This window comes from Erythranthe guttata, chromosome 10 (genome assembly GCF_056151865.1).
Source record: "Erythranthe guttata isolate IM_541 chromosome 10, IM_541, whole genome shotgun sequence".
NCBI classification, from domain to species: domain Eukaryota; kingdom Viridiplantae; phylum Streptophyta; class Magnoliopsida; order Lamiales; family Phrymaceae; genus Erythranthe; species Erythranthe guttata.
The window spans coordinates 5480631-5498009 of record NC_142542.1 but is presented as its reverse complement, the minus strand read 5'-3'; positions in this window follow the sequence as shown (position 1 = coordinate 5498009).

Sequence of the window (17379 nt, the reverse complement as noted above, 5' to 3'; positions counted from 1 at the left end):
TGCAGAAGCAGCTGTTCAAGTCGATACATCACCTCCTCAGGCTGATGAACCAGAGAAAAGTGATGACAGCTGGGAAGTTCTCCTTGCCTCATTTCGCAAAAAAATTGCCACCTTCAGAGTCAAACAGTGACTCGTCTGAGGAATTCTCTCAGATGCAGGAAGATGTTGCCCCACGTGTTGCATCACCTGAGCCAGCATGCATCCCAGATGAACTTGAAGACTCAGAAGAAGAGGAATCTTCTGAGGAAGAAGAGCTGAACTTGGATGGGAAGGATCTGTCAACTCTTTTTGAGGTAAACAATGCTTTCAGTACAACCTTTTATTTTGAATCTGATTCAAATTTGAGTCCTCAAATCATGAATTGCCAATTCATTGAGGAGAAGAAAATTTCCAAGGATGAGTTTGATAGACATAGGATTACTGATTTTCTTGATCAAAGAAAAATCCTTAGTCTAGTTGAGATTGCCTGTCCTTATGATCCTTCTGTTGTGAAGGAATTTTATGCCTATTTACAAACCTCTTTGTTTTAAAGAAAAAATACTCCAAACTTTGGCAAAGTTTTTGTGCGAAATTCCATTTTTTTTTCGTCCAAAATTATCAACTCTCATTTACAAACTCCTACTGTGATTGATGAAGATAATTATGGTGATTTTACTAAGGTTTGTAAAACTATTTTTGGCAATCGTTTTAAATTCTTCTCTCATCTACTCCATTCTGCTTTCTCACACTTGGCATGATAATTATTTTTCAAAATTTTCTCAAAGCTCCTCATGTCCAAGATTTCCCTGGAATGGAGATAATTTCCTCTCAACTGAATCAGGTCAAAATAATCTTGGTACTGAAGGTGTTGCTCCTCATGTTGACAACATCCCTGACATTCTTGTTTCTGTTCCTCGAGATCTTGTGTTACAACAGCTTACTCACTCTCTAGCTCAGATTACCAGTCCATGGTGGAAATGATCCAAAAAGCTCTTTCTGATCAAAAAGGGGGAGAAAAAGGTAGTCATGAAGTTGAAGCAACCAGAGGCAGAGAGCAAGGAGTTAATGAAGCTGAAGGAGCAGAGGAAAGTAGTGGATCCAGTACTAGTGATGGAGGAACAACAGCTGATACTGAGGAGACTTTGGATTGCGCTATTTTTGTTATTTGCTATATTGGTTGTCATATTCAGGGGGAGTTCAAGCAATGACTCAGGGGGAGTTAAGCGAAAATTTAGTTTTGATCAGAAAGTTAAAAAGGGGGAGTTTGAAACACGTTGTTTTTCTTTATGTGTTTTTAACTTTCTTATTTTTCTAACTAAATTTTAGTTATGGAACAAGTAAGTGCTTAGTGGGTTAAGTATAGGGCTTAGTGGGTTAAGTATATGGCTTAGTGGGCTAAGTAGTGCTTAAGTGGGTTTAATTGTGAATATTATTCTAACTCCTTAAACTAACCCACTAACCCACTAACCCATGTTCTTGAGTGCTCTTGTGGTTGGTTTTCTTGCAGATCATGGGCTGAGTAGTGGATGCTTGGAATGCCTATAAATACCGACTTCAATACTCAAGGAAGATTGATCGATTCTACGAAATAAAAACCAAGGGCTGAAGAGAATACACGAGTGTTTTAGTTAGGTTTTAGAATCGATTGTTTGTACTCTTCGTGAGTACATTCTTTACGTACTCCTTATGAGTACATTCTTTACGTACTTCTCATAAGTACATTCTTTGTAGTCTAGATTGTTTAGTATATATGTTTCTAGACTTGGTTGTAAGAATGATCAAGATAGTGATTCATTCATAAGTTATTTACGTACTCCTCACGAGTACATCTTTGAAATCTAGAATTTTTAATATTTTTCTTTTAGTATCTAGATTTGATTGTAAGAATGATCTTGAAAAAGATTCATTCGTAAGGAAGAAGTTTTCGCACCTCTTCTGTTTGTATTCTTGGAATACTGATTTTAATATATATTTTTCTGTCCTGTAAAGGACAAGTTCACAAGTCTTTACTTGTGAACGTGTTTAATTCTGAGTATTGTTCTTTTATCTTTATATTTCCGCTGCATGTTTGTTCAAGTGTCATAACACTTAAGACAACACCTCTGTATTAAACGAATTCGGGACCATAAATTCTTTCAGATGATATTGATTATGCAACTCCGACGCATAAATATCGATCTGAACCATCAAATGCTCATTTGATAATAATTCAAAACACAACAAATTGAAAGTGTGTACTTATAGTTGCGGAACTAGGATTTTAAATCCGGGACCGAATTTATTAAAAAAAAACATTGTATGCAAATATTTTTCTATATATAATAATAAAAAAACGAAAATTATTAGAGGGGCCATGGCCCCTTAACTCTATGCTGGCACGATCCCGTGTGTACTCAACCGATAATGGTGATAACCGTGACAAGGGACATCTGGTAGTGGGACAAATGAAAGGTCACTATTAATTAAATATCAATCATGTAGAATAATGTATGCATAAAAATATTTTGTTTGATTTGGTAAGAGAAAGGTGATACATGATTGTATAATAAAATATTATAATGAATTATAGATCTATAGCTCAAGTATAAAATAAATTATTGAATAAAATAAATAATCGGATTCTTGCACAATATTGGACTTCAAACTTAAACTACCTACCTACCAGTTGAAAATCTATATTGATTAGTAATACATCAAAGTCAATCAAGTCTATTAAATAAGTCCAAGTAAAATAATTATACAACATTTTGATAAGATACTAGTATTTCACCCGTGCGATGCACGGAGATAATTTCTGGAATGAAAATATTTGATTGAAAAAAAGTACTCGATCAAATTAAAAAAATCGGATATGCAATACAAAATAAATGGAAAGTAAATAAAATGACGGAGTCGTTTGTTTCAGATAATGAAGTAAACCAAACTAAGCAATAAATAGAAAAGTATCGAATAATAAAAGTTGTACACAAAAACAGACAATACATTTTTTGATTTAACTTGTATAACCATACCGGTCAAAATTTTCAATTGAAAACTCAAATAGCAAAATTGTGTACTACTAATATTAATACTAATACTAATAATAATAGTAATATTAATACTGATATTGATACTGTTACTGTTACTGATACTGATACTGTTACTCATATTGTATATTGTTATTGTTACTGCTCATACTGATACCGATACTGATACAGATACCGATACTGATACAGATACCGATACTGATACCGATACTGATACCGATACTAATACTAATACTAATACTAATACTAATACTAATACTAATACTAATACTTATACTAATACTAATACTAATATTGATACTCATATGCTAATGTTAATTCTTATGTGCTAATTATAATGTTGATACTTGAGGATGAGCATGGGTCGGGTCGGGTAACTATCAACCAATTACCAACCCGACAAACCGATTTTGCTGAAAAGTGAAAACATTACGTTAATGCTAGTGCTGATGCGGATCTTAATATTGATATATGTTAATGATAATGTTAATACTAATACACCAATGCTAATGTTAATGCTAATTAAGCTAACGTTAATTCTAATATGCTAATGCTAATGACAATGACAATCCTAATCCTAATGTACTAACATTAATGCTAATTCTAATCCAAATTCTAATAATCATAATCTTGACCCTAATCATTATCTTAATTCTAATGCTAATATTAATATCATAGTTATAATTTTAATCATAATTATAATCTTAATTTTAATTTTAATTTTAATATTGTTACTAATCATAATCATATTTCTGATACTATAATACTAATACTAATGCCAGTATTGATCATAATCCTAATATACTAATGCTAATTCTAATTCTCATATGCTAATGTTAATCTTAATATTAATACTAATTCTAATATGCTAATGCTAATGTCAACGCTAATACTATTGCGAATGCTAATAATAATATAATCATAGTCCAATACTAATTATAATGCTAATGGTAATACAAATGTTAATGCTAAATGCTAGTGCTAATGTTAATGCTAATGCGAATATTAATACTAATATACTAATGTTAATGTTAATACTGATATGCTAATGCTAATGTTAATACTAAGTTAATGTAAATCCTAATGTACAAATGATAGTCCATATCCTAACATGCTAATGCTAATTCTAATCCAAATTCTAATAATTTTAATCATAGTCTTAATTGTAATGCTATTGTTAATTCTAATTTGAAACTTAATTATAATCCTAAAACCAATACTAATCAAATTATAATCCTAATCTTATTCCTAATACTAATATTATTATTAATGTTATCATAATCTAATATGGTATGTTAATTATAATTCTAATATGCTAATGGTACTGCTAATACTAATTAATGTTAAGCACCTCCTGGAAATTGAGAGTAACCTGCAAATATTTATACTAATAAGTTGCATTGGAAGTATTTATACTTTTTTTTATGCATAAGAAAGTAAATAATAAGTTATTAAGAAAAAAACACATTTAATTTAATATTATTAAACTATAATTAAATAAATCCTCTAATACATAACACATGAATTGAAATAAAAACAAATCTTAACAAACCGTTCATATATTTGTAAACTTTATTTTCATTATTAAACAAAGTAACGTATGTGAAAATCGATTTTACTGCTATTAAGTATTAACGATGTTTACATTCGAACTATTATTAAAATATATATAATATAAGAACAGGATTTATGTCATCTATGAATCATATATGGCAGATGCTTATGTCATACCTCTAAATTGTTTAGTTGAAGTTCAATTGATGATGTGTATTTCTCAATTGATGATGTGCAATTTCAAAGGAGTATGATTAAAAAATCTATTTATATTTTACTAAAAATATTTTTTGTTGTGATTAAAATAAGCATAAACATTACCACAATAATATAAACGAAATACATTGTACATATTATTTAGATTAATTATTATATATTTACTTATTATATATTTTCTTCCAAATATTTTTACCTAATATTTACAATAAAAGATTCATCAATCGAATAAGTGATAAAAACTTATTTTATTTTACTTTGTAAGAAATATAGTTTTTCCACTTATCCGGTTTGATTTTTATTTTTTTCCCACTTGGTTTCGCTCAAAATTTGGTTGGATGTTAAAGAAACTGACAATTTAATTTTTCATTTTGCACTTTGAAAAAAAAAATGAAATTGTCTTTATTATTCAATTCAGGGTGAATTGTGATGTATTTATTGTGTTTTAAGGGTGCAAAGTGCTATTATTATTTTTCAAGGATGCAAAGTGCGAAAATGCTCCATTTTAAATGTGCAAAGTCGAATTAAGTCATTTTAAGACTAAAGAAGTAACCAACATGAATTTAATGGATAGAATACAAACAATCCCCAAACAAATCATGTACAATAAAAAACAAAAAATAACAGATTCTTGGAAATTTTCAAGTGTAGAATCAAATTACACAAACCCCGCACAAAATAATCATTCGTAAACAATTGAAATAAAAAAATAACATAAACTAATATGGTAACATACTAAAATGAGTATTTCTTCGAGCACAAAGTGAACACTACAGATAGCCATAAATAGGAGACAATTCCCCTTTACGACTTCTTTGACCCTACACGCGGTGATAAATATCGGGTATGTCTTCTGCTGTCACGTGTCCTTTTTTTTAATTTTATAATATATCCCCACACTTAAGTTAACATGTAGGATTTTAGAAAAATACACAAAAGAACACATGGCAGCAGAAAACTCACCCGATGTTTATCACCGGGTGTAGGGTCGAAGGAGGCCCCCTTTACAAAACCAACAAAGAATAACAATACTATAAATCATACCAATGACTGCCAATCAAAATTTAATGTGGGATATCATAATCTTTTTCAAAATAATTAGAAAATCGAAAAGAAATCCTTACTCATTTGTGTATAAAAGTAACAAAAGTAATTTAATTATTGAAAGATGTAATTAATAAAAAAAACAAATTAGAGTTAAAACATATAAAACAATTATGAATACTGAAATATATAAAGAGCAAAGCACGAAAAAGAAATAGAATAAAAATATACGAAAAAAAATGAACTTAGTGAATCCTTAATCTTTACACAATTTTATTGATACAAACAACAATATTCAACTGAAAAAAATATATATATATAACAATAAGAAATGAACAGTAATGAAATACAAAAATGACAAAAAAAAAGAGGATTAGAGAAAAAGAAGTATTTGAACAGTACACAGTTGGAGTGAAAAGTAGTGATGAAATGAAATGAAGACAAGGGGTTTATATATTATTTTTCAAAGATGAACTTACGGAAAATATCATTATATATAGGAATAATATCAATTGCATTAAAGTGAATCATTAATTAGTATCAATATAATATATATATATATATATATATATATATATATATATATATATATATATATATATATATATATATATATATATATAGAATAAAGATTCCGAAATAATAAAAAAATATTGGAAGAAAACAAACAATTAGAAAGTCGCAACAATAACCAAAAAATTGAAGCTCTCACATTAAATTCAAAATGTTAATTTCGGAAGTTTGAAATGTGATTGGCAACTTTTGATTTTTGATTTGTATATATGGAAATTGATAATATATTTTTTATATAGTAACTATAATAAATGACGTGGAAACTGCACTAAGTGTAATATGTTTAATGATGACGTGTTTTTTATGACTTATTTCAACCAATCAAGTTCACACATGGGATGAAATTGGGGAATTGCACTAAATGGAATTCATCTTTTATATATTATTATATAGATATAGATTAATAAAATAAATTAAAAACGAATTTTATAAATTAATCCAGTATAATTGATTGAACGTATAATAGAAATACGCAATTTCAAGTTATTATTAACGAAAACTATTGTATATTTATTAAACAATACAATGTAAAAATGAAACATTTTTTTTTATAATTATGGTTAATCGAATGGATATTCGAATATTCCAAAATATTGAAAATTAAAAAAAAAAAAAAACACAATTGTATTCCTTTATTTTAATATTTGAATATTAAAAAAATGTTTTTTTTCCGGAAATTATTTAAATATTCGTAAAAAAATTAAGTATCCTTAATTTTTACAATAAATATATTTTGAAATACTAAAAATATAAATAAGATATTTTTATTTCGAATTAATAGAATATAAAATTAGGAATAATATATATACACATGGTAATTGTTTGAATGAGTGTACAAATGTTAAATAGGAAAGAACTTAAATACATACCAAAATAAAATTGACAACTCACCAATTGAAGAATCCACCTCATCAATTGAACTCCAACTAAGCAATTTTGATAAATGACATCATCATTTGCCACATGTCAATCATTGAGGGCATAGATCCTCTTTTTATATTATATATAGATATTTTTATTTATAAGCCCACATTTATTGTTAAATAAAAGAAATCAACAACAATTTGATCAAATTGAAGTAGTCACATGCTTTTAGTATGTGTAATAGTAAAAATCATATTGCAATTATTTTATTTTAATAGCAGAAAACTTAAATGAATATCTGATGTCTTTGATTAGTTCACTAATATTTGATTATGAATTATTGTATTCATGAAAGTAATTTTGGGCCGAAATAGCACCCACCCAATCTGCACTAATGAGCCCATATGTGCTGTCTACTTGTGTATAAGCCCATTAGCCATTTTATGCCCATATATATGTATGTATATATATATATATATATATATATATATATATAGAGAGAGAGAGAGAGAGAGAGAGAGAGAGAGAGAGAGAGAGAGAGAGAGAGAGAGAGAGAGAGAGAGAGAGAGATAGAGAGAGAGAGAGATATCATTTACATTAAATAAATAAAATGTGTCGTTTATTTCATTAAATAAGAAGATTTACACCAGAACACCGAAAACTGCGAAAACATCAAACATGGGATACAATTAAAATAAGTTGGTCGTTGATCTAGTGAATCTCCTAGGAACAGATTGAGAAACGAGTAGGCACTAGGATTCTTGATTTTGATAGAGATGTACGTATATCCAACTTGAAATCGTCATAAGAAGTGAAATCTCTTCCTAACTAACCTCCATCGCGTTTATTTCCAAATATATCCGAGCATTAATAAATACAAGATCGATTTAAGGTGGAAGAATCTACTTGTATTTGACAACCAATTAAGTTTCCGATTAGAAAAAGAGACGCCTTCTCAAACAAATGTACTGAAAGTTCTGGAATTCAATTCCACACCATATTGAACGGCAATTCACTGCGAGGATTAAACAAACTTCTTATTGACCAAATATTTGATTGGAGATTAGACAATGTTTGGTGAGTGGCATGGTCCCTTTTGCCCCTAAGATACTTTTAGCAATTATTTCCACCCGGCATGAACAAAGCACTCATCTTGAGTGGGGCTACATGCTTCCAAGATACTTTTTAGCAATTATTTGCTAACTACTTACCTATTTATTCAATGTTTATTAAAGGAATTTTTTATTTTAATGTAAAAAGTTTTAAAATAATATTCTAATTTGGGTGTTTAATTCATCATGATTATAGAGGAAAAAAAAGTAGATCAAAGTAAGCGACAAAGAATTCAAAAACTCATTGCAATGTAAGATTATTCAAGACTAATAATAAATTTATTATTATATCCCTCATAAATTTATTATTACAGTTTGAAGCCGTCGACTCCGACCCAATTTATATTCGGAAATCCAGATTATTTTTCAAAAATTACGCTTATAGTGTCAATATTATTATATATTTAATGTTGTAGGTGATTAAAAAAATATTGGAATTTCCGAACTACATTGATTTCAATCCAAAGGTTTTTCGATTTTGGAGCAAGTTTTTCAAACCAATTACGAAATTCCGATTTTCGAAATAACATAATTGGAATTAGTTATTTCTTTAGGAAAAAAAAAATTAGATTTTCTTTTTTGAAAGTGCATATTTCGATTCGACATGTCCGATTTCTACCCTAGTTGACTTGATCGATAAGCATGTCCGGATCTAGATTCGATCCGATTCGAGTCGTGGTCATATCTACATACACATAGAATATTGGAATTTTGAACCCTAATTTGTACATGTGGTGGTGGGTGGGTGGGTGGGGGGGGGGGGGGGATGATTTTTGCATTGTTTTCAAGGTCACAAGATGCACATGAACAAAAGATGAATGAAATTGCAAGGCAAAATCATGGTGAAGTCAACGATTTGGAATAAGCTAGTCAACTAAACGAACCACATTATCATACTTTAAAGTGTAGAAGTCAAGAAAAAAATTGAGTCCAGTGTTGAGCATTTTGTCGACGATATAAAGATCGTTTTCAAAATTAATTACTGCCATTTTTTATTTAGGTATTCATTTTTTTTTTCTTCGTTATTTATTTGTTACAATTTTTTGATATAAAGTTTTTCAATGCTGAAAAAGGTAAAATTATTGGTCACCAAAACTACCCACCTACTTAAAAGTATCATACACTCTTAATTAAATTTTTTAAAGTAGTTTGTTAACTATATGTTACAAAACTGGTGGTATAATATGTAGTAGTAGGACATGCAATTGAGTCTGGCTTAATGGAAGCCTGAAGGCTTGACCAGATTATATATGAGACGAGCTTATTTTTTAGAGTATGTTAGAGCTATTTTATTAAATTTGATTTATTTATGAGCCGCGTTTGAGCTTACTATGGATCAACTCGAATGAGGTCTGGTCGATTATATTTATAATAAAATATATAATATATTTATTATTTTAATGACATGACTCAACATACGATTTGCAAACGCATAAGATTATTTTATTTTGCAAAAAAAATGTCAAAAATTAGAGGAATTAAGTGGTGGCGACAATAAGTAAAATATGAATCAAATGCAATATACTCACCAAACTTGATTGCTGAAATTCATTATCGAAATTTGAGAATATAAAACGTTTCCAATTTTTTTTACTAATTAAAGTTCTATAATAATGTGACCCGATATAAACCCAAAACTCGAAAAATACATGAGGCAAGCTTGAGTCTATACTAATGATGTCTGATAGTATGTAAAATTGGACTTATAGTAGTGAGGCCGATAGTACACGAGTTCGAGTCGACTCAAAAATCGATGTATTATGAAGGACGATATAAAGATGAGTCAAGTGTCACACTTAGCACTAGGGCTGGGACTGGGTCGGTCGATTACCAGCCTAAAAACCGACCCATCCATCAAACCATTTTTGCTCAAATTTTAAAACCGTTGCCGACCCAACCTTTGTGGGTTGGTTGATGGTTGGCAACCGAATATTTGGTTCCGGAATGGGTCGGTTGATGGTTTATACCCGTCACCTAGTTCACTTAAAAAAAAGGGGCTCCTTGAGAAAACCCCCTCATTACTTTTTTTAATGGAGAGAGATCCAAAATATTTCAGTCCATTTGAGAAAAACCCACACCCATTTTGAACCATTATATTTTCCAGCTTTGCTCTCGCCCGCCACATCATCACTGGGTCAAGCACTCAGCGATTTTTTTTATAAGGCATAGTCGATTAGCCTTAATCGACTATGCTTTATAGTCGATTAAGGAAAATCTTTAATTCTTTAATTCTTTTTTCTAATTTTGTTTTTAATTTTTTTTGGTGTTTTTAATTTTTTTTCTCTATCAGGTTTATTAATGCATAATCGATTAAAAATTTAACTATTAAAAATAACAAATCACAATTTCAAAAAAAAAATGCAAAATCAACTATATTTAAAAAAAATATACAAACATTGTAATTCATTTATACATTGGAATCAATAAACAAAAAATCAAAAAAAAAATTAACAACTGGAGTCGGTTAACCTTAATCGACTACTGAACATAGTCGATTAAACCTTAATCGACTATTGTACATACTCGATTAAACCACACGTAGTCGATTAAGGGCCCTGCCTGCGCGAATTTCTTTTTCTGCGCCGTCTTCCGCCACAATCCACCAAAAAACCCTAGATCTGCTCTTCATCGTCACCACGTCGTCGCCACACCACACCATCACCACCCCACTTCCATATTCTAACGGTTTTTATACAAACAATCAAAACAGAACCATGTACTACGGTCAAAATCACCAAAACAAAGCCACCAATCAAAGCAGAACCACCACCTATCAAAATCTGATTTCAATCGACAATTTTACCTCTTTTCGCCGCTGATGTAGCAATCAGGGCATTCGAACTCAGAATCGCTATCAAAATCATCATCGTCTCTATGACTTTTGTTAAGATCTGCAACGACGGTGACGGAGACGGCAACAGCAACGACGACGACGGCTTCAACGGAATTGGCGTCGTTGTTTTGGCGGTGATATCGGTGGTTGGTTCTTCATCTTCTGATAAGAGAGAATGAAATAAAAGTATAAAAGAGAAGAAAAAAAACAGAGAAGAGACGGAAAAGAGAAAATAAAATTAGGGTTTTGAAAGAGTATATTAGACAATTAAGGGTAGTTTTGGAATTATGAAAATATCACTTGGGTGGATATTAGCTAAGGGGGTTTTCTGAAATTATTTTTGGGAGGGGGTGTTTCCTTAACTCATTTTCCTAGGTGGGGGTTTTTTGCTAATTATCCCTTAAAAAAATCAAATATTGGAGTAAAAATATACACATTCAGCGTGATGCCACGTTTGATCATAATTTATCAGTTGAAAATAATAAATACCAATTTAACGAAAAAATATAATTAGGAAATTCAAAAGTAATTTCAAATATGCACAAGAGATTTTTAGTGGAGTTTTGTGGCATTTTTGTTTAAACTTGGACATAAAGAAATCGGTGGAAGATTTTGGTCAATTTATTTTTTCCTTTGTTGATTGTTTTTAAATTTTAAAGTACTAATTATTTTAATAATTTTAATAATCACTTAAGAAAACACGGTCTTTATTTTATATTTTTAATAAGATTTTAATAATATAGTTGGTTGACCGATAATTATCGGTCAACCAACTTTTGATAATATTAGAAACCACCAACCGACTCATTATAGATGGGTTGGTTGAAATTTCCGGTCCGATCCAGTGGGTCGGTTAAAAATTGATTATCCGCCTAAAAATATGATCGGTAATGTGACGGTTGGTGAATAAAAACCAACCCACTCCCAGCCCTACTTAATTAGCACATTAATTGCGCAAAGAATAAAGAAAGAAAAAAGGAAATATTTGAATGACGAAATATCTTTGACCATTAAAAGTTGAGCATTTCAAAATTAAAACCTTTTTTTCGAGTCGGTATATATTTTGATATTATTGATTATGCATTCCAAATGATTAAATTAGACCAGTTGGGATTGACTTCGTCATTTTTACATAAATAAATCTATATTGTTTCCGAAAATCAAAGATTAAATCATGTCGTATTTTTTTGAACATGTCGTGATTTTTTTCAGGATCGCCGCGAAATTTCGTAATGATCGGAGCTGCGTACCGTGAACTAAAGAAAAATAATACTCCATGATTATAAAATTTAAATAAATTCAAAAATGAAAGTAATATAATCGACAGTACAGTAAATATAAACATAAATACACATCATATTGAGCCATGCATGCGCTTATAATTCATAAAATTTAGCAACTTGTTATATATAACAATCAATTTCATATTATTCTTTCCACCAACTCATAATTAATTACATGAAATAATTAACGTACAAATTTGACATTAATTAATAATTATACAAGATTAGGGTTTTAAAAGTGTCCATTTCAATTCACCTAAGTGTGAAAACATTAATTATTTCTATGCTTCTAGCTGTACAATATAATAAAACCTCCTTTCGTATATATTTATTACGAGCTTAATTTATATATATATAAATTGTTGTCAGCTGTAAACCATTAATTTGGAAATGTAGTAAATAATAAATGTATTTATTTATAGTAATAAAAATTAAAAAGTGGAGAATGTATATGTGAACAAGAAAATTTTCTCGACCTATAGTCTCGTACGTGGGGACAGGTACACACGATTTGTAGTTTCTCATTCAAGGATTTTAACCTAGTTTTTAGTAGTGGATTGGTCTAATTAATTGTATTTGTTACCTATTTCTTAGACCAAACCACTTTTAACCCTAGTCCCCAACACACATCATTACAATTTACACACACACACACATATATATATATATATATATATATATATATTAATTATCACTATTGTACCCGTTTTATCTCATTCGAACTCCACCGTTTGAAGCAAGATGATCATAAGATGTGTTTTTCGGCTTGTATATATCAGATTGTGGTGTATCAAAAACATTATTTTTATAAAAAAACGAGTACAAAGTAGAGCACATTCCACGAAATCTAGATGATTATGTTGACTCTGACACCATATGACCATAGGGGTGGAGGTGTAAGAAAAATAATAGTTGAGGGGCAGATGTAATTATCCAAACAAGAGAGGTTTTTTCATAAATTGACCATAACGCCCCAAATTGTGCTGAAAATTGCGCAAATCACACATAATGCTGAAAATCGTCAAATCACCCCCAAAACAAATATCGTTGCTATATAGAAAAAACATTTTCTGAAAAATTACAGAAAACACCCCTAATTGTGCTGAAAATCGCCAAATTACCCCAAAACAAATTTCGTTGTTATAAAAAAAAAGCATTTGCTGAAAATTGCGCAAAACAACCCTAATTGTGCTGAAAATCGACAAATCACCCCCAAAACAAAATATCGTACCGTATAACAATATCGAGCGATATTTGCCGATATTTGAGTAGTATACCGAGTTGTATCGTTTCCATATAAATCGTATTGACTACTTACACTGATTCAATGATATATTAGCCCGTTGAAAAGGTTTCCCATATATGCAACTTGAGTAACGTACTTGATCATTACAGTGTAGAAAAATGCGAGGCTTTTACTGCTTTTAGCTCTGTGGTCTTTGTTAGCTAATTAAACTGACTTTGGTATTATTTTTTGCATCACTCTCTAATAAATTCAACACAAAAAATACTTTTAAATACTTTGTTAGCAGACAATTAAGAAATTATTTAAATACTTTCTTAATCACATATATTACTGTCTAGATTGATAACATTGTTTATTTTTGTATCAAGTATGATTAAATTATCTTTGTTATAATATAATATGATATTATTTCATATATGAGATGAAATAATCTTAATTTTTTTAAATAAGAGATTTAATTTGTAGACAATGCACATATAATACCGGAATTTAAGAAATTTAATACAAGATCTAAATCGAAGAACCCAAACTTCTTAAAAAATAATAATCAATTAAACAGTAGAACATCATATAATTTTAGGGCAAATTACGACAACCCCTGAAATATGTGCTATATTGAAAGTACACGAGAGTTATATGCACAAATTAGTTCAAAAAATTAGTGGGTAATTGCTATTTACCCAATTATTAATAACTTTTTTTTTTAAAGATAATGACAAAAATGCAAAATTATTAAAAAGAATTGCATTTAAAATTGTAAAATGACAACTCGAGAGGATTAAATTCGTAAATAGGTCAATTTGGAAAGTTATTGCATTTTTCTTTATTTCTTGAATAATATTTTTTTGAAATTGTCAGGAGAGTTTGGTTAATCTCCACTGAGAAGGTTAAAGTTGTTGTGGTTTGATTTTTAATTAGTCCATCCTAATTTTTCTTGACCTTGATGATAGTAGAGTACAAATTCAAACTAGTATACGCAATCCAATCCTTTTATTTATTTATTTATTTAATTAATTACTAACAATTTTCAACATAATTAATTAATTACACGTATCGAAGAAGTTGTATTGGATAAAATAAATGGAAGAATATTGGTGGTAGAAGTTTCCAAGGGCTGAAAAAAGAACTTTCTTTTTCAAGACTTTTTTAATTGGCCAATTGGGGATTCACAAAGTCGTTAGTTAAAATAATTAAGCACGTAAACACGATACATTTATACATGATTTGACTGTTACAGTGTATTTTGTATCATCTCAAAATATAAATAAATGTTATTTTAATCAAGAGAAAGCTATAGATAGTGATGATCTGGTCAGTAGAAATTGGAATGAAATTTTCGAATTCAGTTGAGCCTGATCAGAAAATTCCCGATTTTGAGTAACAATTTTTTTACTTCCAATTTCTAAATTCTTATTTTCAAAATTTCTTTGACGTAATTGGAATTATTATTTTACTTCCGAACAAATTGGAAATTTTCTGAAATTGCTAAATTCAATTCGATTTGTCCGATTTCTACCCCTAATCCAATGATTAGTTTTATTCCCATGCATGCATGGTAACATGTTTCTGATCATCCATGCATATATATGATATTGATGATGCTAAAGATAGATCACCTTAGATAGTTAAAGTAGGATGAACTGGAAGAGCAGAGTGGATCACTGACTCACGAGCTTGATGAACTTGAGATACCTGCGATCATAGAACACGTGAACTAGGCCGGGGTTGATCCGGCGGAAACCCCTCCGATGCTCAAGTCAGACGTGCTGATAGTATAAATGGTCCAGAGAATACAATGGGTAGTATTACTCAAATAATAGGATGTACCTTAAGGAATGAATTCAAACCTTTATTTATAGCTTAATCAAGATTGTTGGGCCCAAACCTTACTTGAAGGTGATTGGGCCTCGGTAATAGTGGTCTTTAATATTGAGTTCGTGGTCCAATAAGTAAAGGAATCATAGGCCCATTGGGTTTGCCCAATTATGCATATCAGATAGATATATATACAGGTGTGTGTTTGTCACATACATTAGAAAGACTATACAAACAAGATAAAATAGATCAATGATTTTAAATAATGGCGAATTAATGCATACATATATAGATGCATACAGCACACACAGTTATATATAGATGAAAACGTGTTTGTATAATATAGTGTGCATGGTCGAATATAGGCAAATAATAATTGACTGTATCCACCTATATTAATTATTTTATGAAAACTGAATTTAGTTTAAAATTATTTAACGTTAACTAATCATGATCTATTAATGGTAATTAATTCTGATTATAAATGTATACTTACGTACACAATCCCACGTATACGTGCAATGGAAAATTCTAGAACAAAATAGACAACTGTGCAAGAAAACCTAATACCATCTAGTTAGGAACTCTTCATAAGCAATTTCTTAATTAGTCATTTGACTTTACTAACCCTAGTCTGACCATATAGTTTGCGTGTTCAGGCCTTCAGGGGCGAAAAGTAAAATAAAATTAATTAATCCAGTTTTTTTCTTTGTCTTTTATTCTTATAAAAATAAAATATTAATTTCATTTACTTTTTGGTTATTACAACTATAAAAATAAATAAGTCATTAGCAACTGGAATATTCTTTTCATAAAATCATATGACCTACAAGAGGTTGCACTCTCGAAAATAATTATGACATTTTTGCCTCAAAATATGTTTAATCGTTGAAAGTGCATCATAGTCTATGTTTCGGCCATAATTTTCCATCATCGACTTATTTCATGATCGTTAACATGGTCATTTTTGTCTATTCAATTGTTTTCGAGCAAAATTGAATATGTTGACAATTAGGAAATATGTCAACAATGGAAGTTCTGACCGAAAGATAAAGTAGGGTGCAATTTGACGATTAAACATGTTTTCCAAGTATAAAATGCCATAAATTATTTTCAGGGGTACAAAGTGTTAAAATTGTATATTTCGAGGGTGCAAGGTGAAATAAAGCCAAAAAAATCACTACCAGGACTAATTACTAATCTCAACTATATATATATATATATATATATATATATATATATATATATATATATATATATATATATATATATATATATATATATATATATATATATATATATATATATATATATATTAGCCTGAGTTTGGCAGCAATTGTCCACGTGGTGGAGGCCCGGGTATGGACGGCCCACAATCGAATGCCGTGGGCGCTTGTGTGTGTTGAATGCGCTATAAGGCTAGGGTTTGCGCCTTTCCTAATACCAATTGATTTTAGAACAACTGGTAGCGCCTGAGGTCCTACAAGTGGCATCAGAGCCAAGGACAACTGGTAGCGACTGAGGTCCTACAATATATATATATATGTATATATATATATATATATATATATATATATATATATATATATATATATATATATATATATATATATATATATATTGTGTGTGTAATTTTCAAAGGCTAGGATGCATAAATAATGTGTGTTGAAAGATCAAGGATCACGCGTGAAGAAAACACGTCGGAGAAATGGCCCAAGAAAGAAATGTATATCAAAAATAAACTTAGATCTGAGATTCAAAATAATGAATATTGATTTTGACCTCTATTATTATGTTTAAATTAATTAATTAATAAATAAATATAAAAGAGTCC